General features: G+C 45.8%; 1 long non-coding RNA gene across 2 annotated transcripts; it reads right to left on the bottom strand.

The window, feature by feature from the left end:
• Positions 1–9,894: 9,894 nt before the first annotated feature.
• LOC102551074 (uncharacterized) lies at positions 9,895–16,072 on the bottom strand. Of its 2 annotated transcripts, XR_015620904.1 has the most exons (5): positions 15,769–16,014; positions 15,538–15,599; positions 11,242–11,605; positions 10,259–10,398; positions 9,895–9,987 (listed from the first exon to the last, which is right to left on the bottom strand). It is a non-coding gene; the product is annotated as an uncharacterized LOC102551074 (long non-coding RNA). The 2 variants fall into 2 exon arrangements; XR_015620903.1 differs by lacking the exon at positions 15,538–15,599 and having other exon boundaries at positions 15,769–16,072.
• Between the last annotated feature and the right edge of the window lie 8,213 nt (positions 16,073–24,285).

Below are 24,285 nucleotides of genomic sequence, written 5' to 3'. Positions count from 1 at the left end.
GGGGCCAGAAAAGTATGTTGGATCCCCTAGAAACGGCTTACAGGCAGTTGTGAGCTGCTGTGTGGATGCTGGACATTTAACCAGGGCTCTCTGCAAGAGCCACGTGTGCTTGTAACTGCTGAGCCATCTTGCCATCCTCTTGTCTTATTTTTTTGGAGACAAAGCCTTGTTAAGTTGCTCAGGATTGTCTTCAACTCCTAGCCCAAGCAATTCCAGCTTTAGCCTTTCTAGTGCTTGGCCACTGTGCCCAACCCTGTGATCTCCTGACTGGAAACGAAGTTGGCTCATTATAAAAATAATCCAAATGGTAAACAAATCTGCATTCAGAGGAATTTGTCCCAACACAGAGCACTTGAGACTCCAAGTCCAGCAGAGTCCCCTCTCCCTGCTTTCTTGTTTTGTTTGTTTTTAGAAACAGGGTCTCTGTTTAGCCCTGACTGTCCTGGAATTCTGTGGATCAGGTGGTTTTAAACTTAGAGAGATCTGCCTGCCTCTGCCTCGCCACTCTGCCCAGTCCTTTTTCTCTTCTGAAGATTGTGAGACACAAGCAGAATCTCCCCCAGATGGCTGTAGATAGGGAGAAAGTTCTAGCCCTCACTGTGCTGTTGCTTCTGGCCCATTCTCCCAGATGAATCCTATACTGATGGGCTCAATGTAAAGTGCCCATCCAGCTTGGCCAAACCATGGATTCAGTTCCTAGCACTACTAAAAACTTGCATAAACAGCAAACTCTAACCAACTCTCACCTTCTGGCCCTGACCAGCCCTCAGGCCTCTTGGACCACTCAGACACCATTGGAGAATTCCTTTGTGGCCCACTTCGTCACTTGCCTCTACCAAGAAGATGTAACCTGGAGTGTTCTCAAAGCTTTTCCTAGAACCTTCTATGGATAATTTAAATCCTATTTCACCATTCAATACCCGCCTCATTACTTTTCTCTTCTCCGGGCCAGATAATTTTTTTTCAGGGCTGGAGAGATGGCTCAGGGGTTAAGAGCACTGGCTGCTTTTCCAGAGGTCCTGAGTTCAAATCCCAGCAACCACATGGTGGCTCACAACCATCTGGAATGGGATCCGATGCCCTCTTCTGGTGTGTCTGAAGACAGCGACAGTGGACTCATATAAATAACAAATAAATCATTTATTTTAAAAAAAAGAATATTTTTTTCTTCTCTCCTAATTTTGAGAAACAGGACACATAACAGCCATTATGCAAATATGTAAGTTCCCAGAGCCTTCTTCCTTCTTTCCTCCTTCCTTCCCTCCCTCCTCTCCTCCCTCCCTCCTCTTTTCTTTCCTTCCTACTTTCATTTGATAGATGTATTTTTTATATATAATTTATTTTTTTAAATTTTATGTGCTTTGGTGTTTTGCCCACATGTATGTCTGTGTGAGGGTGTTAGATCCCCACGAACTGGAGTTAGAGACAGTTGTGAGCTGTCATGTAGGTGCTGAGAATTGAACCTGGGTCTTCCGGAAGAACAATCAGTGCTCCTAACCACTGAGCTGTCTCTCCAGCCCCTGATTGATGTATTTTCGAGCAATCATGTGCACGCCCCTGACCTGAGGATCTAGGATGTAGCCTGGTCTGGTGCCAAACTCTTGTCCTGTTAGGCAGACACAGAAAGCATCACGCTGTGGCTGCTCTGAGGGAGGAGCTATGAGGTGCTCTTATGAGGGAAGAGAGAAAAATCTAAAGCTTCCCACCCTTTAGATCAAGGGACCAAGATGCAGAGAAGGGAAGTCCCAGCTTGTACTTCCCAGAATCCCTTTCTTCCTTCCTTCAAGTTTTAGTCTCTAAAAAAAAACCTACCTTTGGAGCCCGGAAGATCTTCCAGTTGACAAGCACTGTACTTGTATGACATCAAAGCAGAGGCGTTGTTGGGCAAGCTAAGAAGAAGCCAGTCTAGCAAAGCACATGGGCTAAAGCCAAAGTCAGGGGCAGTGCCTGCCCTTCCCACATAGCTGGCTGGGGACATCCTGGGCTCATTCTTATCTCAGGATGTGTAGGCTGTAGGGCAGCGAATCCTAGACCTGGTAGCTCCCCTGGAACAGAACTTCCCACATGTTCTTATCATGTTTTCTGTGTCAATTCTGCTTTTACAATACAAGGCTTTGTCAGCGTGTGTTTGGTTTCCTAGCAGTGGCTCTGACTCCATGTGACAACCCAAAGTCTGAGTTGGGTGCTTGTGCAAGAGATCTCTGTACTGAGACAGGTACTTCCTCAAGCTCTCAGTCAAATCGCCCCTGTTTTTGCTGGCTCTTGCTGAGAGCAGCTCTCGAACATTTCTAGAAAGTCTTGAAATACTTGTACGTTTTCACCTCTGCAGCCAACCTCTCACAGGAACCGCACCAGGAAGGCAAACAGGAACAAAGGATTCTAGCCTTATCTTAGTCTAATCCTGATCAGCTTCCCTCCCACAAGGACATTGTTACTACGGATTTGTGCAGGAATTCAGTTTCTGAAAGAGGACCAGCTAAGGAAGGTAGGATGCTTTCTTTGCCCACACATAGATAATGGGCTACGCCTGCTCTGGTTGGGAAAGACCCAAATGTACTCTCTAGAGTTCAGCTCGCTCCAGTTTCCCAGGACCTTTCTGACCCAGAGTAACTCCTTTGTCATTACATTGTTGCCTTCTAGGTGGAAGCTGAGGGCAGGTAGCTGGCTGCCTGGGAATCCAGAAAGCCTGGAAATACTCGCAGTGTTTGACCTCAGGTAGACTTGGTTACTTTGTAGTCATAGGTGATTTCTTGGCACTGGGCTCAGCTGACTCAGTCTGGTCCTCACAGTGTCACGAATGCCAGCAAGGAAGCAGGCTTAATGGCTTTGCTTCCCATCCAAACAGACTGAGATCAGGGCTCAGTCAGACTATCCAGATGCTTCTTTGGCTCCACACCCCCCCCCCCAGGATAATGTGAAAATTCTACTCTATTAAAAATTTTTATCAGGCTGGAGAGATGGCTCAGTGGTTAAGAGCGCTGACTGCTCTTCCGGAGGTCCTGAGTTCAATTCCCAGCAACAACATGATGGCTCACAACCATCTGTAATGGGATCTGATGCCCCCTTCTGGTGTGTCTGCGGATAGTTAGAGTGTACTCATATAAAAATAAATAAATAAATCTTAAAAAAATTTTTTAATTTAATTTAAAAATTTTCTTTAGATGTATATTTTAAAAAATATTTTTCTCAAGTTTATACTTTCATTTTTAAAAATGTGTGTGACTGTTCACCTGTATGTATGATTGTGTAACATGTGTGCCCAGTCCCCACAGAGGCTGAATGAAAGAAGGCGTCCCATCCTCTGGGATTGGAGTCATGGAGAGTTGTGAACCTCCATGTGGTTGCTGAGAATTGAACTCTGGTCCTCTGTAAGAGCAGCAACCATTCCCAACCCCTTAGCTATCTCTCTAGCCCCAGGTATATTTGTGTGTACAAAGTCAGAGAACAATTTCATGTTTTTGGCCAGTGAGTTTCAAAGGAGTTTCCAACCGTTCCCTCCTTGTCATGGGAGTCCCCTATGCATGTGGCTTTACATGAGTCCTGGGATTTGAACTCAGGTTCTTATGTTTGCATAACAAGTACTTGATGACCCTCCCACCCCCACCCCCAGTCTTCCACCCTTTTAATACTGCTTGAGCAATTAATATTCTTTAGGAGAATTTAAATGCAAGGTGTACCTGCCAAGGTGGGGCCATAACAGGAAGCACAGTGGAATAATCAAATCTCTTCATCAACATCCTGTACGGTGAGTGTTGTTCCTAATAAATTAAATTTTAATACCTTACCATATCAAGTAACAACCCATAAAGCAATGGTTATGAATGCTGACCACACATAGTAATCACATAGGAGGCTTGAACAGTGCAGATGCCTGGGACCCATTCCAGACACTGTGACTTAGTTGTTCAGGGCACTGGCAGTTGTAAAGACTCTCCTCCAGCCTGAACTGAAAGAAAATTCTCCTAAAGGATGCCTGCCTGCCTCCTGGCTCCCATGCCTGGTGGGTGCTCAACCAAAGGACAAACAAGGGCAGCCTATCAGAGGCACTCAGTGGAACTGCTCATGTGCGTGTTACTACAGAGGTGGACAGGACGCCGGCCACACCCTACAGAAGAACATTGATCAGCTTTAGCAGTAGTCTTTTAAAGGCAAATCTCCAATCACTCCCCCCAGAAGATCCTGTAAAGTCGCCAGTCCTTCCTTTCTCCAATGATGCCACCCCCTTATCTATTAATATTGTAATAAAATTGGAATTTTTCTGAGAAGTTGATCCTAATCCTAGTTTGTCATCCAAATCTATCACATGGTTCTAATTGCTGCAGGGGCAGTCCTAATATGTAGCGATTTCCCTGACTACAGAAGTAGCCTTGTAATGTTTCCCAGAAATAATCAGTTTAACAACTTCCATAGTAGGTGAACTCTCTTTGTGTGTCAGTAACTCCTTCACGTAGCAATTCACTTCATCTTCATAGCACCCTATGACTTAGGCACCATTATCCTCCCATTTTACAGAAGAAGGAATTGAGGTGCAGAGCTTGAATGCCTGGCCCAAGGTTACTCAGCTTGTGAATAAGTAGAGTGGGGATATGGCACATGCAATGTGTCAAAGCCTTTGCTACACTGGAATGCCTCCCAATTATCCCATCTATCTATCTATCTATCTATCTATCTATCTATCTATCTATCTATCATAGACCTATCTTCTATCAATCATAGATCTATCTATCATCTATCTTTCTATCTATCATCTATCTGTGCATACATAGATGTCAGTATATATTTCATGCCATTACATATAATACACATAAACATGCATAAATCCAATATAATGTATATATCTTATGTTTGATGTTCTGTTCATTTGTTTTTTCTTCCTTTTTAAAAAAATATTATTTATTTAATGTATATGCGTACACTGTTGCTGTCTTCAGACATCAGATCTCATTACAGATGGTTGTGAACCACTATGTGGTTGCTGGGAATTGAACTTGGGACCACTGGATGAGCAGTCAGAAATCTTAATCTCTGAGCCATTTCTCTAGCCCCTCATTTGTTTTTTCCTGAGTCAGGTTCTTACTAGGTAGCTCTGGCTGCCCTAAAACTCACTCTGTAGATCAGACTAGGATTAAAAGTGTGAGCTACTCTGTATGTATCTCCAATATATAATAATTAATAATTTCAATAACTAATTACTTTTTAAATTTAAAAATGGAGAATTTCATATATATTGTATTTGCATCATTTCTGTTGTTCCATACAACTCCTTCCAGTTTCCTCATTCCCTCTTGAGTTATTGACTTCTGTAATTATTGCTACACACACACACACACACACACACACACACACACACACACACTCTACTAACATTACTGAGTCCATTTAGTGTTGCTCATGTGTACATGTGTTTATGGCTGAGTACTTGGGATTAGATAACGTAGCAGGGACTTATAACCATGAGTATCTCCTGGGGTCACCCTCTAACAGAATTTAGCATTGTGTGGGACTCAATGGCCTTCCCTAACTTTTTTCAAGTGTCGTAGATCTTCCCTTCTTATGATTTTCCTGCTGCTCTGATACTGTATTTTTCCTGAAGAAACTTAGATCATGGACATGCCTAACAGATTCTTCCCAACCCACGCACCCATGTGATCTCCACAGAAAGAGATGGTGCTGGAACCTTGAGGAGATGAAAACATTTATGTCAAAGTTCTACCACCAGGGTTGGGATTTAGCTCAGTGGTAGAGCACTTGCCTAGCAAGTGCAAGGCCCTGGGTTTGGTCCCCAGCTCCGAAAAAAAGAACCAGAAAAAAAAAGTTCTACCACCAGTGCAGTGTTTTTATTCTGCAAAAAAGTATTTGAAAGTGAAGCCAGACATTGTGGTCCATGACTTTAATCCCAGCACTTGGGAGGCTGAGGCAGGCAGCCCGTCTAGTTTATGTAGTGAGTTCCAGACTCCATGGACAGATCCTGTCTCTACTGGACTATAGAGGCCCTGTCTCAACCTATGACCAGCCTAATTTATACAATGTAGTATTTGCCAACAAATAAATAAAACTAGCATACAGGAATGCATGGTAATATACTGTATGTAATGCAGAATGCATTAGTGTTCTGAAAATAGGCCTAGAGGAGCTGTACCAGTGGGGCTGAAAGGAAAGGCTGCCGTTCAACAGCCAGTGTATCCTGTATACTGTACGTGTAAACACTACTCAGTACATTGTATAGGTGGAAGGTTTGGACTAACTTAAAAATATGGCTAGTCACCTGGAAGAGAAATGGAGTCACTTGGTATTTACCAGATTGGTATTGAAATCTTGAAAGTTCCAATCACAGTGATCAGGCTCTGGAGATAAATCTGATATAGTAACAAATCAAATGAGTGAGATTAAAGAAGGAAGCTGCTGCAGCCAAGAAAAGACATCAAGGATAAAAAAATAGTGTTTTGAAAACAAAGAGCCAACATAAAGCATATACTGCATAAACGATGCCATAGCCAATTAATGTACAGTATAGAGAACACGCTTGAGAAGAACCGTGGGGGTTGGAAAGATGGCTCAGCAGTTAAGGGTACTGACTTATCTTCCAGGGGACGCAGGTTCAATTCCTAGCACCCACACAGCTCACAACTGTTACCCTGAGATCTGACACTTTCCCGCAGACATACATACAGGCAAAACACCAACGCATATGAAATAAAGAGGAGGAGGAGGAGGTGGGGGAGGAGGGGGGAAGGAGGAAGGGGAGAAGGAGGAGGGAGAGAAGAAAGCAACCCACATACTTTTAAAAATATTTTTCTGAGATTATATATGATTACATCATTTCCCCCTTCCCTTTCCTTTCTCTAAACCCTTACGTGCAATGCTCCCCAACTCTCAGAAAAATTCGTGGCCTCTTTTTCTTTAATTGTTGTTCTCTCTCTCTCTCTCCCCCTGTACGTATATTATGTTAATACAACCTGCCCTCTGTACAGTGTTTCTGTGTATCTGTGAGGGAGGGATAAATATTGTCCCCAACACCAGAGGAAGTGACTGTGTGCAAATAATGCCTTTAAACATGTAATTAAGGCTAAGTGAGGTCGTCACCATGGGCCTCATCCAACACTAACTGGTACCCTCCTAAGAAAAGATTAGATTAGAACACAGATGAAAGACCACAGGAAGCTTTGGGAAGGGCAGCGGCAGCCACAAGCAAGAGAGAGGCCTGAGAAGAAACCAATCCACTGATACTTTGACTCTGGACTTTGGGGCAGGAAATAAATCCTGTTGCTTAAGCTACTTGGTCTGTGGTACACTGTTATGGCAGCTCCAGGCTACCTAGGCATAAAATAAAATATAACCAGAGAAAAGCTATTGCCCTCATACAGAGAAGGGACAAGTATAGATTTTTTTTTGTTTGAAATAGTTTCTTATCAATAAAAATAAGAGGTTTTTTTAAAGTTAAGTAAGGTGGAAGGAAGGCTGAAGGTCATAGTAACCAACCTTTCCCTGTTGACTGATAATATTTGACTCTGAGTTGCTCACACAGTGAGCATTGCTGGTTACAGACTTCCCTGAGTCCAGGAGATAATAGCCCAAGGCTTTAGTTAAAAGCCACCCAGATAAGAATTCCCCACATGCTCTCTCAAAGGTGATATAGCAAACAGCCTTATAAATCAGGCTGTAACTGGTTCCATAATGACTGGTTGTCTTAGGGTCTTACTGCCGTGGACAGACACTGTGACCAAGGCAAGTCTTATAAAGGACAACATTTAATTGGGGCTGGCTTACAGGTTCAGGGTTCAGTCCATGAGAACATAGCAGCATCCAGGCAGGCATGGTGTAGGAGCAGCTGAGAGTTCTTCATCTGAAGGCTGCTAGGAGAAGACTGGCTTTCAGGCAGCTAGAATGAGGGTCTCAAATCCCACTCCCATAGTAACACACCTACTCCAACAAGACCACATCTCCAGATAGTGCCACTCCCTGGCCAAGCATATACAAACCATCACACTGTTTTTCTTGGAGATTTTATTTTAATTTTTAATAGTGTGTGTGCGTGTGTGTGTATGTGTGTGCGCGCGCGCGCGCGCGCGTGTGTGTGTGTGTGTGTGTGTGTGTGTGTGTGTGTAAGTGTGTGGGAACACATGACTCCTATGCCTTTGGACACCCAAAGGGGGTATAGAATCCCCGGGAACTGGAGGGCCAGTTTGTCGTAAGCTGCCCATCGTGGATGCTGGAACCAAACTGTGGTCCTCTGGAAGAGTAGCTTTTAACCACCAAATCATCTCTCCAGCCCTCCATAATGTCTATTTTTATGTTGGTTCTCAACATCACAAGACATGCAAGAGAAGGCAGCCACACAAGACAGGGTCTGAGGTAAACTGTCCACATTTAACACCTGTCTCGTGCTTGCTTCAGTTCTTAAATGCCTGTGTGTCCTCTGGGGGTATTCACTTCTCCGATCCCAAGCAAACAGGCACGGGGTGGGATGGGGGTTATGAAGCTGAGATCTCTGTCCCTTCTCCCTCTCCTGCCTCTGTTTTGAGCAAAACCATGGGTAGAGGAATCACAATCAACTCTCAGAAGTTCCAATATCTCTACTCAGTAACTGGATCTAGAGAGCGAAAATCAGGCTTGGAAAGTATTTTTGAAGAAGGTAAGGGAAGGAAGGGCCTGCCTGGGCTTTGTTTTCTGTTCTGTGTGGAGTGGTTACTCTAGGAGGTGTGAGTAAACTGCTTTTTCTTTGATTTCATTTCATCAAAATAATAATTTAGTGAGATGGGTTCTAAGGTAGTCTTTAGTTTTTGTTTCTGTTGTGGGTGTTGTTGTTTTATTTGTTTGTTTGTGTAGCTTTTCGAGACAGGGTTTCTCTGGGTAGCCCTGACTGTACTGTAACTCACTCTAAAGACCAGGCTGACCTTGAATACACAGAAATCCACCTGCCTCTGCCTCCCAAGTGCTACAATCAAAGACATCAGCACCCCTGCTCAGCAATAGCCTTTGTTTTTATAGAGAGAGTAGCTGAGTCTGGAAATGCGAAGGTGGTTGTTCAGCTCTCCCAGCTGACAGAGGTAAAGCCGGGATTTGAACTCACGGAGTCTGCCCCTAGGGTCAACATTGTCTTAAGTGCTTTGCTTACTGCAAGAAAGCTTCACACCAAGTTCAGTTCAGCTTTTGGCTAGAGGAGTAAGTCTGAGTCCCTTCTGCATATGAGCCTAACCTTACCTTCTTCTTCATAGAGAAGGGTTTCACTTAGCTGCTCTCTGAGGCTTAGACACGGGTTGGCCCCTATTATGATTTTCGTCTGCTGGAGGACTCTGACAGAGAGCATTCAGCTCTAGAATGGTGTGTTCAGCCTCTAGACACAGATACGGAGAGGGTAGACATTGTTATCAAGAAAGGCTTAGAAAGGGGAAGGGCCAGTGAGTTGCTGACTGGAAGGGCTATCCTCAGCTCCTGCATCAGCTTCTGTGGCATTTGATAGTGGTCTCACCCTCCTTCTAAACTCTCTCCAGCTGCATGCAAACTTAGACAAGGCCATTGCCAGGGGACGACATTTGCTTCCAGTTTTGATTTTTTTTTCTAAAGTGTTGCTTATTATGCGTGAGTGTCCTGACTGCATCTATGTAAAGATACAGCCTAGTGCCTGAGGAGGCCAGATGAGGGCACCGGATCCCCTGGAATTGGGGTTATGAGTGACCATGTGGATGCTGGGACCCAAACCCCAGTCTTTTGCAAATGTAGCAAGTGTTCTTAGCTGCTGAGCTTGGTTTTCTTATGTAGGTAACGCCTTCCAGGAGAAAGAGATCTTCCCTCACTCTCTTTTAGTTTGTAAGTTTTAGGAAAGAATTTTTTGAGTGCTATCAGACCTTAGATGGCAGCCGAACATGTTAGCTAAGGGTTTAAACACCAGCAGACTCGCTTCCATTTCATTTAGTGGTTATGATACATTAAAAAGTATATTAATTTTGTCTATGTTCACCAATCTTCCAAGACTGCCATGGATCATAGCTAAAAGGGGAGAAGAAAGGAACGACAGAAATGCGAGTATTAATATGAGTTCCTCTAAAGAAACAGAAAGAAAAAAAAAAAAGCCAAACCCTGTTTGCTGACTTTACAACCTTCCAAGGTCTTGCCCCACCTACACTGAGGCTTATCTGTTCGTCCTCTACCTCAAGCTGACTTCATTCTTCTCCACAGATAGAGTGTTATCACCCTCCCAACTCTTTAGCTACCGAGGCCTCTTCTGCCCACAACAATGGCCACACCCGTACTCACTTACTTTTTCCACCCCCTGGTCTCAAGAGCTTTCTTAAGTTGGGAGTGACCTCTTTCTCATACTTGAATTCTAATGGCACAGGATCCATTCCTTTTTCAGAGCTCTGCACCACTTCCTGGTTATCCTGTAATCTCCCGACTGCACTGTGAACGGCAAAGCAGCATACTGGTCAGTGGCTGGAGGTGGCTGAGGCCTTGCACAGCATTGATAAATACTAACAAGTGGTGGGCAGAGTGCGCCCCAAGTCCAGATCACGAGGAATTAAGTGGGTGAGCACAGTTCCTGAGATTAAGGCATGACACTTGTGAATAGAGCACAGATTAGAAAACAGTCATCGAGAGGTTTACACCAGTGCGGGAAGCTCTGAGACTGGAGTGTGGGCATGTATGAGGGAGAACTGCAAGCTGCTCATGTAGCAGGAGAGAAGAAAAGAGCAAGATGTGTCAATAAACTCACTGCCCTGTACTGAAAATCGCAGAGTCCGCAGTGAAGTCCGCCCCTTGTGTTACTGGTGATTTCACGGCAGCTTGAGGAGGTGGTAATTAGGGGAAGTGATACGAAAACATGAAGTTCCATGTGTAACACTAATAGAGTTGTGTCAGAGGAAAAAAAAAGTGAGGGTGAGTTTTGTGAAAATGTGAGTGTTTAGGTAGAATCTGTGGTGGGATTTTAGAATAAAGTGTAACTTGTGCTGTCTGGGGCTGAGATACCGAGCTTTCAGGGGGGGAAGGTGAATGGCTAAGTTCGAGGTTCCGATTGGATGTCGTACTTTCAGTGCAGTGAAGATATCTAGAGAGACTGAGTGTCCATTACCATTGAGAACTCCTGAACTCTAAGTAGATAAGACCAGTGTGTGTGAGCTTCCCCGGCGGAGCGACCCCTTCCTCTCAGCCAGGAGGCAGGCCTTGACATCTGTAGCCCTCTCTGCACAGGAGAGACATCTGAATTTCAAGAGCACCCTGTTAAAATAGGAGGTAGCCTAATACCTTGTTTCTGCTGATGGGCTAGAATAGCACAGTAGGGCTAACACAGGAAGTGCTGGCCTTCCAGCATCGGCTGTGGAAAACGACACGGGTCTGCTGCAAAATGACCATGAAGTTTGTGGGGGCCTTTTTCTTTACAGGACTGGAGGTTTGAGGTTGGAGATGAGGCTCACAGGAGTGGTGTCCAGGCGTCGGCTCAGTTTCTTTCCTCACAGAGACCCCGAGGATTGTCCATCTTGCCCTTTTCTGGCTCAGCAGCCCGCTCTTTCGTTGTCTCTGGGCATTTACCTCCATCCTCAAATTAAGAAGTCTTCATTTTCTGCCTCTTTGCCTCACTTAAAGGATCCCTGGGGTCATATTGGACTCACTAGAATTAAACAAAACAGAACAAACAAAACAGTGTACAGTCCTATGTAAGAGCCTTTATTTAGCAGGCTTAATTCCATCTGCAACCTTAATTCTTCTTTGTTATATGATATAACATCTTCCCATGTTCTCCTCGTTAGATGGTTAGGACACGGACCTCTTAGTTGGGAGGGTGGGGCATTATTGTGCCTAACATTTAATGTTTTGTTTCACTATAACATGGTGAAAAGATGATTATATCTATTTTCTTGTATTTTTTTTTATCAAGTAGAAAGAGCTCTGCGTCCAAAAGAGAAGGAGCAACACTGGTTAAAATCAGACTTCATGACTGAATAAAGGAGCCAACCATGCTGGTACAGGCCAGCATGCAGTCAGCACGCAGATGAAGGCGGATCTCTGTCCATTCCAGGCCGTCCTTCTTGGAGACAGGGTCTCTGAACTCCCTATTCTGGCCAACCTGGCCACCCAGTAAGAGCATGGCACAGTCACATGTCTACCTTCCCAGCGCCAAGGCTATAGGTGTGCATCCCCAGGCCCAGCTCTTCCTGTGGATGCGGGGGACCCAGACTCAGGGCCTCATGTATACTCAGTGAGCTTTTACTCACTGTTTTCCCCAGATCCTGGGCCACTGTCTTAGAGGAGTTTGTGTACGACTGCGTCGCTAACCTATAGTAACCCCTACAAGTTGTGCTGGGGCAGAGATCAGGCCTGAATCATCTGCCCAGTATCACCGGTGTTGCAATCGGCGTGTGCTCCCTCGCAGGAGCTGATTGTGCACGTACGTCTCTCTCCGTCTCTCTCCGACGCCTGCTCAGCGATAGCGTATTGGTAGTTTGGAATCTTCCATGTTGGAAGCAGTACTTTATAGAAATCAGGAGACAGTATAAGCCAGGGCTTTCCTCCTGGGCCGTTAAACATTTACCACCACAGTACTGCCTGCTCTGCGAGTACCTAGCGCAGTGCCAAGACACAGCAGGTACTGGACAAATGTTTGCTCAGGCAGTGAGAGCTCGAATAAGACTCTAAACAAAGACTCCCACAATAAAACTGAGGTTAAATATACATATATTAGCTGGGTGGTAGCACAAAACAATTTTAGGAGAGAGAGAGAGAGAGAGAGAGAGAGAGAGAGAGAGAGAGAGAGAGATCAGAGAGAATTTTCTAAGGGTGGAACAAGGAACTGGTCTGGCCCTGCAAATCTTGCACAATTCCTTGCCCTCATGAGAGGACGAATGATTGTGTCCTGTAAAGAAGTCTTCACCGGCTGGAATGATGAATGGAAACAAGACAGATGAAATCTCACAGGCGCATGTATAGAGTCCTATTCTAGGACTGAGTAGGAGTATAACCAACATGGTTGTAAGGACCGAGGGACGCAGGGATGGGGGTCTGCGTGTGACAGTGACAGGTAAAGGAGCACAGAGCACCATGCTCAGGTGCGAGCTCCCACAGATGGCATCCAGAGAGGAGCGACCAGGTGCAGAACCTACTGTGCGAGGCCAAATGGAACGGATTGGGAATGCTTTCTCAGAGAAGGGAGGACTGCAAGGAGCACACTGTTGGCACCTAGTGTTGTGTCATCTAGACAGGGCTGTGACCGTGCCCAACTTTAGGGGGCACTTTCTGCCCTTGGGGCCCATGTGGAGAAGTGTTTAGTTGGCATTCGGAAAGCAGCACCCCTGCATGAGTAAGGTCCCCGTGCTCCCTTCAAACGCAAGCAGCTCCTGGGAACCGTGTCTCAGGAAGCGTCTCAGGACTCGTGGGAAGAATGTTCCTAACCTAGGATGGGTTAAAGCAGAGATGAATGATCAAGTGTCCTGGCTGTGCGACGGGCAGTGATTCTTGAAACAAAAACTGCAGGAACGGCTTTTGTGGGTGACCAGTAGACTTGCAACTATTTAACACTTATTTTCGTTTTGATTTTATGTGAGTACTCGAGTGCCTGCACGCATGCACGTGCAGCACCGTGTATATGTGGTGCCCATGAAGAGAGAGTCCCACCCCCAGGAACTGGAGCTTGAGCTAGTTCGAGCCACCCCATATGGGTGTTGGAAACTGAACCCAGGTCCTCTGCAAGATGGGCGAGTGCTCTTCATCACCGAGGAGCTTCCCACCCCAACCCCTGAACTTCCAACCGATCTCAGAGATGGCAGCCATTGCTCAGAGGGCTTATGCTTGTGCCAAGTATCAAGTTAAGTGCTTTACATACCTGGCTGAGGCTAAGGCTCAGAACAACCCGTCAAAGTGCATATCGGTACCCTTAATGTACAGGTGAAGAAACAGAGACTCGGAGATTAATTGTTCATAGCCGTCCAGTTAAGAAATGGGGCTAGGGTTTGAACTTGTGAGCACATGATTCCCTGGTTCTTCTGGAGCACTGTGGATGGGAAGACCAACAATTCCACCACTCTCCCAGTGTTGTTAGCACTAGGGTGTCTGACAGTACCAGACCCACAGTCAAGGAGACTTGTGGGAAGAGGCAGGCTGGGAAGGAGATAGAACCATAGCTTCCAGTGCTACCGTCTGGTGTGTGGTGGGTGTCCCACCCACCAAGACATCGTACCCTTCCAGCCGATGATACTGAGGCTGAAGATCTCCTCCAGGACCAGGGTGGATACTCTGTAGGATTAGAATCTTACTCTGCTGCATCCCTTGGACTCTCATGACAAATTCACAGTTCTCTCAGGAGAAGGACACTCCCAAAGGACAGACACCGACTGAGCCTGCCTCTGGAGATGAAAGGAGGCGACTCCCAGTCTGTCTTACCTCCCCACCATGATTTGATTGGGTCCTGATGGCGATTCTGTGGATTCATCATCACCCCCAGGATTGCTCACATGGAGTCGCCACCGTCAGAGCGGGTTTCCTGGGAGCAGCTGAGAAGCTGACGTACTAGGAATCATGATCTTTGAATCATCCATTTATTACATAAGTAATCGGTACCACGGAGCTTGGGTGTTCACTGTATGGCGCCATAGACTGGGGCCACGCCTCTTCATTGCTGGAATAGCTTGCCTGGCTGGCTCCTGAAGCATTTAAAGATACTAGCTTACCTGCAAGAACCAGTGTCTTCCCTCTTGCCCAATGGTGGCCATTTCCTACCGACTGCTCTACAATGTGAGAATGCGCTTGTGGGCTAGGGTATATTGAGAAATTACTGTGAACTTCTCTGGAGCCGCCCTTACCGACAGTGCCTCGTACTCACACCTAGAATTACACTCTGCCTATTGTCAGAGGTCGAGCCCATGTCCTCAGTGAACACAGCCTCAGTTATAGGCAGGGATCAAATCCTGAGCCCTTTCAGGCCCTCAAAGGCTCAATTTATTTATTTTTTCTTTCTGACTCATCTCCCTGCATATGTGTGTTCTAGTCCCCAACATCATTCCACGACGTCACACTTTTGCCATTCACATGAGGTCAGCAAATGGTCACCACTGTGACAGCACTGGCCCAGCAGGAGGGGGACTAAGCACACCAAGGCTTGGCTGACACCAACCGTAGTGTCCCCTTTTAAGATTGTATCCCAGCGCCTGACTGGGACATTGCGAGCACATTGATAAAGACGTGGTACAGGCTGTTATTTTTCTAGAACGCGCTAACATTTAACTGGGATTCAGCAATCTCAGAATGTTTTGAAGCCATTAAAATAAAAAATGCTGGAAGCCAGGCAGGGGTGGCGCACGCCTTTAGTCCCAGTGCTCTGGAGGCAGGGGCAGGCAGATCTCTGAGTTGGAGACCAACAGCCAGGGCTACACAGTGAGACAAAACGGACCAAAGCAAAGAAAGATGCCGGAAAGGAGGGAGGAAGGCAGGGCAGCAGACCAGCCTAAACCCAGTAGTTTCTGATCCCCAGAGCCTCCTTATCAGCAGAGGAGCCCGTTGGGCCTGGTTCTGTGACGGCCTCTTCTTACCCCATTGCAGTGTACCCCATACCTGCGTGAGACGCCTGCCGCTTTCTCTAGGATCCTGTTATTGAATGTCATCTTTCTCCACATCTGGAAGGTTTGGTGGGTTGATGTTGAGTCACAGAAGGGCTGAGGGAGGCTGGCCGTCTGAATTAGTAACCCAAGGGCTCGGGAAGTATGGCGCACTGGGCCCCTGACCTCTATTGTTCTAGGGACAACCGAGTTCTAAAGCCCCTCTTACTACAGGAGTGGATTCTACCTGAGACAGTTGCTGGAGTCTGGTCCTGATGGTGCACTATGCTCTGGCATTTCAAGTTCAACAGTATTAAATGCCTCTGCAACCAGGGTAACCTGAGAGACGGCCTTGTAATCACTTCTTGCTCAATGTCTCATATTACATAGTCACAGACCTCCCAGCCTAGGTCGTTGTCAGATAGGCTGAACAATTGGTGAATAGTTCAAGTTCTTAGCCTGCAATCGATAAGGGTGTCATGCCGATTTCTGTGGTGTTCTATTGGAAAAGTTAGAGGATACCTGACAAGGAAGATACCACCTCTTTACTCAGTCTCAACCGAGACAGGCTTGCTGGCTGGGGCATGAGTCATCTCCTGTCACCTGATATAGAGAATTACAAAGAACACTACTTCCTCATTAGGTCATCGGTTCTGGATACTCCAGGGAGAAGAAATTTTTTTAAAAAACAGAGGTTTGCTAAAGGCTGGAATATAGCTGCAGAACAGATCCCCGGGAGTGGAAAGGTTAGGCCACAAAGCATGCACGTTTGTACTTTGTGTACTGTCCGTCTGTGTACTGTCTGAGCCACGTTTTGGGTGGTACCAGGATGTAGGTGGACAACTGCTTTTCTACACCTTTGCAAGTAAACTGTGCTTTTAAGCTTGACCCATTCCCTAAGTGGAAATAGTAGAGCTGACAACGAACCGTGACAGCATCATCCATTCCTTATCACTGGACACTGGCTGGAAGAGGAAAGCTGGCTTCTGTAAATGTTGCCCTAGAGTTTACTCTCGAGAACAGAACAGGGTAGAGGTGGGGACGTTGGGGCAGAGGACAATCAGGCAAGAGGCAAGAAACACAAGGGATGAAGAGGAAGAGGAGCAACAGGGAGCTGGACAAACCAGGACAAAGGACAGGGAGTTAAAGTTCTTGGCATCCCAGTCACACCTCTGCCTTCTCTGTACTTCACTGACCTCACCCCAGCCAACATACACATTTCCACCAGGCACTCCACTTCCTCTAAGGAGTCATGTTGCAGACAGCCATTCCCAGATGCCTGGTTGTGGAAGCATCTGATGTCTAAGGAGTCTCTGCTAGCAATTTTGCCAAGAAAAGAAGTTGAGAGTCATGGGAGCTTCGGCATGTCAGTGTGTCACACAGTACACCCTTTTCTCCACACATCTTTACTTGCAAATATATGTTCGTCGCAATGAGCCATTGGCCTGTATTGAGGCCTCTGGCATCAGATGGTTTTTGTTTTGTTTTGTTTTATGGTTGGGGAGGTGGATACAAAGGGAGGGGAGATGAGTGGGATTGGGATGTGTGATGTAAATGTCTCAAAGAATCAATTAAAGTTTTTTTTTAAAAGTATTTGACAAACTGAGTCACCAAGACAGGATGTCCAGTATTCATAGGATGTAACCCATGCTAGTTTCAAGTTTTATGATGGTAATAGTTTTTGAGTCCCTGTGCTCCTGTAAGCAATTCCTTCTTCCATATTCCAGTAAGCAACTCCAGTAAAACTTGTTGGTTGGAAGAAGAGGAGGAGGAAGAGGAGGGGAGGGAGGGGAGGAAGGAGAAGAAGAAGAAGAAGAAGAAGAAGAAGAAGAAGAAGAAGAAGAAGAAGAAGAAGAAGAAGAAGAAGAAGAAGAAGAAGAGGGGGAGGAGGAGGAGGAGGAGGAGGGGGAGGAGGAGGAGGAGGGGGAGGAGGAGGAGGAGGAAGAGGAGGGGGAGGGGGAGGGGAAAGAGGAGGGGGAGGGGGAGGAGGTGTTCAGAGGGGAGGAGGTTTCCAAAGCTGTGCCCCGGTTAACATGAGATGTGAGAAACAATCACACAAAGTCCAGCCCAAATCCTTAATACCATCCCTGTACTATTACCGAGGGATTAAAAACTACTAACTACTTGTCAGGGCAGAAGAGACAGCCAAGTGGGTGAAGGGGTCTTCAGCCACATTGATGACCTGAGTTTGATCCCTAGACTCACAATAGACAGAAATGACTCCCAGAAGTTGTCCTCTTATCCCTCCATACATACCACAGGAATTTACATATACATGCATACAAGATAGACACGATATAAAAACTATGGGATCAAAACTTTTGATAGTAATTTATGTATGTTATGCATAGTACAGCTGCCAGTGGAAAGCTGGTATTTGCCTCTTTGGGGTACAAAGAGGCTTCTCCACATTACCCCAAGGGTTAGTAGTAGTTTATGAAGCTATCTGTAAGGAAAGCCCATGCCGCCAGGTGACTATACTGAAAACTAGAGCTCAGTGGCCTCACCCTGGCCTAGAACACAGTCCCACCGACCAGAAGATAGCAGTGGGGTTAAGGTGTGCCCTGTATCTGAGGGGTCTCTCCAGGTGAGGCTATGGCTGTACAGCTTCCCCATCCTTCTGGTCTGGCTCCTCCACCTTTTCTGAAATTACCTACCTGTCTAAAGCTCTTTCCTCTCCACCCCACCTCACGCCATCCGCTTACTCATGGTGGCCGCATTAGGTCTTCCCTTGTTGGCCTGTTGTTGGTGTCTGCTTACCTCTCTAACCACACACTCAGGTGCCACATTTAAATGTAGTCTCCACCGACCCCCCAAATCTGAAGACTTATCAAATAGTACCCCTCCTTCTTAATGGTAGGAGCCCCACGGTACTTTCTCACTGAAGGTGAGAACTCAATCCCTGGACTTCACCAGACAATTTATGCTTCAGTGAGGTCATAGGCTTGGGTATTTTCAGAGGACACATACCTCTTGCTCCTAGCACTTGTACCTAGATCTTGGCTATCCGGTCCTGTTAAGTTTGCTGTCTCGATGTCCTGAGAAATACGGAGGAAAAGAGGCATGGCCTAAAACATGGTGCAGGACAGAGGAGATAAATTTCCCAGGCAAGACGGGGCAGGGTACAATTGTACCCACCAAATGGGAACAAATTACAACCAACACTGTCTTGTTGGCTAGGTCAAAACCATTTCCACAATCAGGGATGCTTACCAGATACGAGAAACTGTGCTGATCTCCATTGTAAGGTCACCTCTGGAGCAGGAGAACAAACGAGTATACTTTAAAAAAAAAAAAAATCCCGGCAGCATAAATCAAGCAGGAATGTTAGAGGTGACACAGAAGGAACCCTGAGCCCACCTCATGACTTTCGGCCATTTTTAATTGCATGTGAGTCTCTGAGATCTTCCCAGAAGGTGACAGCATTGCTTTTGGCAATCACACAGGGCAGAGGGCAACAGTGGAGAGTGGGGTGAGGGTGGGGGTTGTAAAGCCGCTGGTCACACGTGGCTACCAAGCTTGTGAAATATATAAAGTCCATGCTGAGATGTCCTTTGAGTATAAAATACCACGTTTTGAAGGCAAATATAAAAATAACTACGTTGATACATTGTGTACATATTGACTGAATATCAAAGTAATACTATTTGATTATGTTATAGTAAATGAGCTGTTAGGAGTTAGCTTCTATGTTTTTTTTTAACATTTAAAAATGTGGCAAAAGAAAACTTAGATATACAGCCCATGTATACTTGGGTTGAATAGTCTTGCTTTCAAGGCTTAACCTACGATTTTGGTCGCGATAGCTGTCATAGCAGAAGGTAGGAAGTCAATGAGAAATGCAAAGGGATGGATGTATTCTCTCTATGCGCCCAGCAGCACGGTGAGTTGGGCATGCGCAGGAACCTGTGTGAAGATGGGTAGAACAAAGCCGTTATGATCTGCTCAGCATCAGACCGGTAGGTTGTTCATAGTAGTATTCCAGTCTCCCATATCACAGTCAAAGACTCAGGGAATTTCTTCCCTTAGCTGTACATTAAGCCACATACATAACCTTCTACTTGGAGAAGATGAGAACGAGGCCAACAACCACATGTTCCATGGCACTATTGTGTCCTCTCTCTCTCTCTCTCTCTCTCTCTCTCTCTCTCTCTCTCTCTCTCTCTCTCTCTCTCTGTAGCCGTGGCTGTCCTGGAATTCTCTCTGCAGACTAGGCTGGCCTTGAACTCTTGAACTCAGAGATCGGCCTGCCTCTGCCTCCTGAGTGCCGAGATTAAAGGAATGGGCGAATACACTTAAGTTCCTTCGTCTGGAGGGGGCTCAGAGTCCTGGAAAGTCCCTGAAATGAATAACTGTGGGGAGTTAAGGCAGGATTTGTGCTTAGGGGCTCAAGTAAAGCCTCTTTTTTGCCTCACTTAGAATATGGTGGTTTCATAATCAAATAAAATCTTGTGGGCATTGTTTTAATTATAACTTTTTTTTAAAAGGCAAGTTCTTGCCTTAGCCTTGACCGGTCAACCCTCTTGCTTCATCCTCCCAAAGGCCAAGACAATACTTGTTCCACTTCTCCAATTAATTATAGATCTTTTGACTAGTTAATTTGACACCAACACAGAGACAAAATTTAGCACTTTTGTCAATGGTCACCATATTTGTTTGTTTATATTTTGAAGACAGGATGTCAGCGTAACACAGGCTGGCCTTCGCCTCCTAAATGCTGGGATTAAGGGTGTGTGCCCTCTTGCTGGCCCAAGTGGCATGCCTCTCTAATAGCTCAGTGCCGTGTTGCCTGTGGCTTTTGCACCCTACCACCTTTCCAGGAATTGGGTGATGATTTCAGTGCAGGGTCTCGCTCACAAGGGTTCTGACACTCCGGGAGAGAGAGAGAGAGAGAGAGAGAGAGAGAGAGAGAGAGAGAGAGAGAGAGAGGGAGAGGGAGACTTCTCTGTATCATTCCAATTTTAGTATATGTGCTGCCGAAGCGAGCACGAGAACTTCTCAATGGTATAAGTAAAACGTCAGTCTTTACTGAGGGTTGTGGATTTCAGGTTAATGCGGGGCATATGACATATCTCAAGTCCGTTCCTTGGCCTTTGTATTTCTTCCTGTATTTCACACCCAGAAACTCCGGGCCTGTTTGTGTTGCTTACTGAAGTACATCTTTAGAGACAGCTTTCAGTGAGCAAACTGAGAAACCAACCAACACAAGGATAAAAACTAGAGCCACCCCAGCTGCCCACCATAGCAACCATATCCCAAGTCTCTGGAAAGAACACAGCACTGCATAGTCTTATGGCCGTCCTTCTGTCCTTCCTCAAGCCCTTGCTCTCCCATCTGGGGTTTGCTGATAAGAAAGAGCAAAGATTTAAATTTCCCTTTCATGGCTTAGCCTTCTTTTTCTGGCTCTGCGGCTCTACGGTTGGTGAGTCTACTGTGAAGACTGAGGAGATTAGATGTGGAAACTGAAAAAGGGGATGAGAAGGGAGCCGGAACACAGGCCACGGCCAGTTTCCTGTGAGGCGCTGTTGAAGTAGCTTGTGTATGAGGTGCTGGGGCAGGCTCGAGACCACATCTGCTCTCTGTTGTCAGTTTACAGGCTATTGCTAGCAACTGCTTACGTCATCATCATTAACTGCCATCACCTGGTGCTTCAGGTGTGGGCCGGACTCCAGCTCTCTCCCTGATCGCACGTGCTTCCGGCCGGTCTCTCCTTCTTTCTGTCCTTCTCTGCAGACTCCTCCACCCTCTCCGCCCATCCCCCGCCCTCCCCCGCCACCCCACCCCCCCACTCATGGCTCTGCTCCTGCCTGCCCATCCGCCTCTACTCCTTCTCCAGGCCCAACCCTCCTTCCCCCAAATAGACTCCCTTTATACCGGATCAGTTGCGTGGCCGGGTTGGGGGGCGGGGGAGAGGCAGACCTTGGCATGGTCTGCCCAGTAACCCCTCGCCAGGGGGTGGGGGTGGGGATATATTTCATAACACTCTCCATTTTTATGTTTCCCTTTGTACTAGGGTTTATGACAGTTTAAAATCTTAGCCAAGGGGCTGGGGATTTAGCTCAGTGGTAGAGCGCTTACCTAGGAAGCGCAAGGCCCTGAGTTTGGTCCCCAGCTCCGAAAAAAAGAACCAAAAAAAAAAAAAAAAAAAAAAAATCTTAGCCAAAGCTATCAAAAATCTCCCCTCTGATGAGACTCATCTGATTAAACTTAAAATATTTGTTTTTGAGAATTTCATATATGAGTATTGTATTTGCATCATTCCTGGTCTTCCCTCTAACTCCAGCCATGGCTCCCACTCTGTCTCAGATTCATGACCTCTTAATTTTAATGATCAAACATCCCTATGATTTCATGTTATCCAATGGCTACACTGTCACAAGGTCTATCTGTGAGCTACCATTGTTATTCCTTTTCCTTTTCTTTTTGAAATTGAATTACAATCTTCTTGCTTTGTCTTGCTAACATGGCTAAGATTTTTGAGAGTATTTTATTGAGTACTTTTTTGACAAATTTCTCAAATAGGCTACATGAGTAGCTCCCAAACACCTTCCTTTTGCCCATAAGTAATGGGATTTTGTCCAGAAAAAAGATTTTCAGATCATAATTTACCCGTCCCCCAACAACCTATAAAAATGATTTCTCTGATTAGCAGAGCCTCCAGCACTGCTAATAGTGTCTCGTTTGTTTATTCATTTGTTTGTTTTTGGAGACAGGAGCTCTCTATATACAAAAGGCTATCTTAGAACTTGCTATGTAGACCAGGCTACCCTTGAGCTCAAAAAGATCCTCCTGTCTATGCCTCCCTAAAGCTGGGATTAACGGTGTGTGCTACCCTGCCCACCCCCTAAGAGTCTACTGATGGATGCTCCTACTTACTTTCTTTACTAATAAGTTCTTTTTCTGGCCAGTGAATGGTTTACTTACCATTAGAGACAAGAGATTTTGCCAAGATTTGTGATAGAAACCCAGCTATATAGGAAGCTGATGGCAAGTTCAAGGACAACCTGGGATCAAAATAAGCTTTTAAAGATCTAAGGGTACAGCTCAGTGGTAGAGCACTTGTAAAGTGCAGGGGGGCCCTAAATTCAATCTCTAGTAACACACACACACACACACACACACACACACACACACACACACACACGAGACAGAAGAGATTCATAGGATACTTCTTTGCATTGTGTCTTTACAATAAACCCACCTGCATCTAAACCAATTTCTTTTCTTTTTTTAGTGTTTATATGTGTTTATATTCTGGAAACATTATTATGAGTTTAAACGCCCATCTGGCAGATCCTCTATGTCCTCTACACATGATTCTCTTCATGTTTAGCCTGTTTCTACATGTAGAGGCTAGAGGTTGACATCTGGCCTCTTCCTCCCAATTATTATTATTATTATTATTATTATTATTATTATTAGTAGTAGTAGTAGTAGTAGTAGTAGTAGTAATAGTATTTTGAGACAGTCTCACTATGTAACCCCTAGCTGGTTTGGAATTCACTCTGTGAAGCAGGCTGAGCTTTAAACTCACAGAGATCTGTCTGCCTCTGTCTCCTGAGTGCAGGGGTTACAAGCATCACCCCCACCCAACACTTCCTACCTTATTTTTTGAGACAAGGGCTTATCCTCATCAATTGACTAGTCTTTCTGGTCAGTACGCCCCAGAGGCATGAGGGTCATAGCTGTGTGCCACCATTATGTGTATGTATGCACGCATGTGGGAGTGTGTGCATGTGTGTGAGCTAGGCATCCACACCCAGGCCATCAAGCTCATGAGGCAGGCACTTTACCAACTGAGTCATTTCTCAGCTTCATAACTTCGTCTCTTACGATCTAACCACCTCTCTTTCAAAGTCCTCATCATGCCCCCTAACACACCCTCCATCACGTCTGAAGTTTACTTCAGTTTCCCATTAATTCTGCCTCTGTGTTAGCCACATCCTCTTGTCAAAAATTTAGTGTCTTTCTTGTAAATTACATGTGCCCGTTGTTTGTAGTCTTTCTGCCTGATGGCTATGTTAGACCAGCTGTTAGAATTCCTCAAGCAGCCGTGGCCCAGCTGCCACAAGAATTTGAACCATCAGTCACCGGGGCTAGGAGCCAAGACTTCTCTTTTGAAAAAATTTTTTGGTGGTATTTATCTCTGCTTTCACATAAGAATGTTAGCCTTTCTTTCTGTGTCACTGGCATTGATAGAATTGATCAGATTCTCCCAGAGATGGCCACTGTGAGGGAGTGAGGTTGCCAGGCATGAACCCTGATCTCCAAATGCCAAGCAAACTGTGCTCTCCTGACCTCGCCGGCCTTTGCATTTGGAGGCTGAGATGACAGAGACGCATTGCTTGTAGGGCCCCAGTGATCACACAGGCGGCTGTGTTCCCAGAATTCACCAGGGCTGGTCAGGTCCAGGCCTGCTGGCCTGAATCAGAAGAACTGTGCAGGGCAGAATGCCTACCCTTCATTCTGCAGTTTCCGGTCAGTGGTCAAAGGCAGAGTAACAATACTTTCTCCCCGTGTGTCTATCCTTTCAGATGATCTATGAAAACAAGGGGGGGGGGGGGGGAATAGCGATAGCTAAGTTTGAACCAAAGTTCAAAACCACAGTTTTCTAAGAATTTAATAATACTGGAAAGAAAAATTTCCATTATCTTCTCCACGTGTGGTTTCCCTCCACCACTGTTTCCATAGCTGGTAGCAATCAATGGGTGGTCAGTTTCTACCGGCTGGATGGCCTTCGAGGGCCTATTGCAGGAACTTCTGG

Source organism: Rattus norvegicus, chromosome 5, assembly GCF_021556685.1.
Source record: "Rattus norvegicus strain SHRSP/BbbUtx chromosome 5, alternate assembly SHRSP_T2T, whole genome shotgun sequence".
In the NCBI taxonomy this organism is placed as follows: Eukaryota; Metazoa; Chordata; class Mammalia; order Rodentia; family Muridae; genus Rattus; species Rattus norvegicus.
This window is presented reverse-complemented; position numbering and strand designations above follow the sequence as displayed.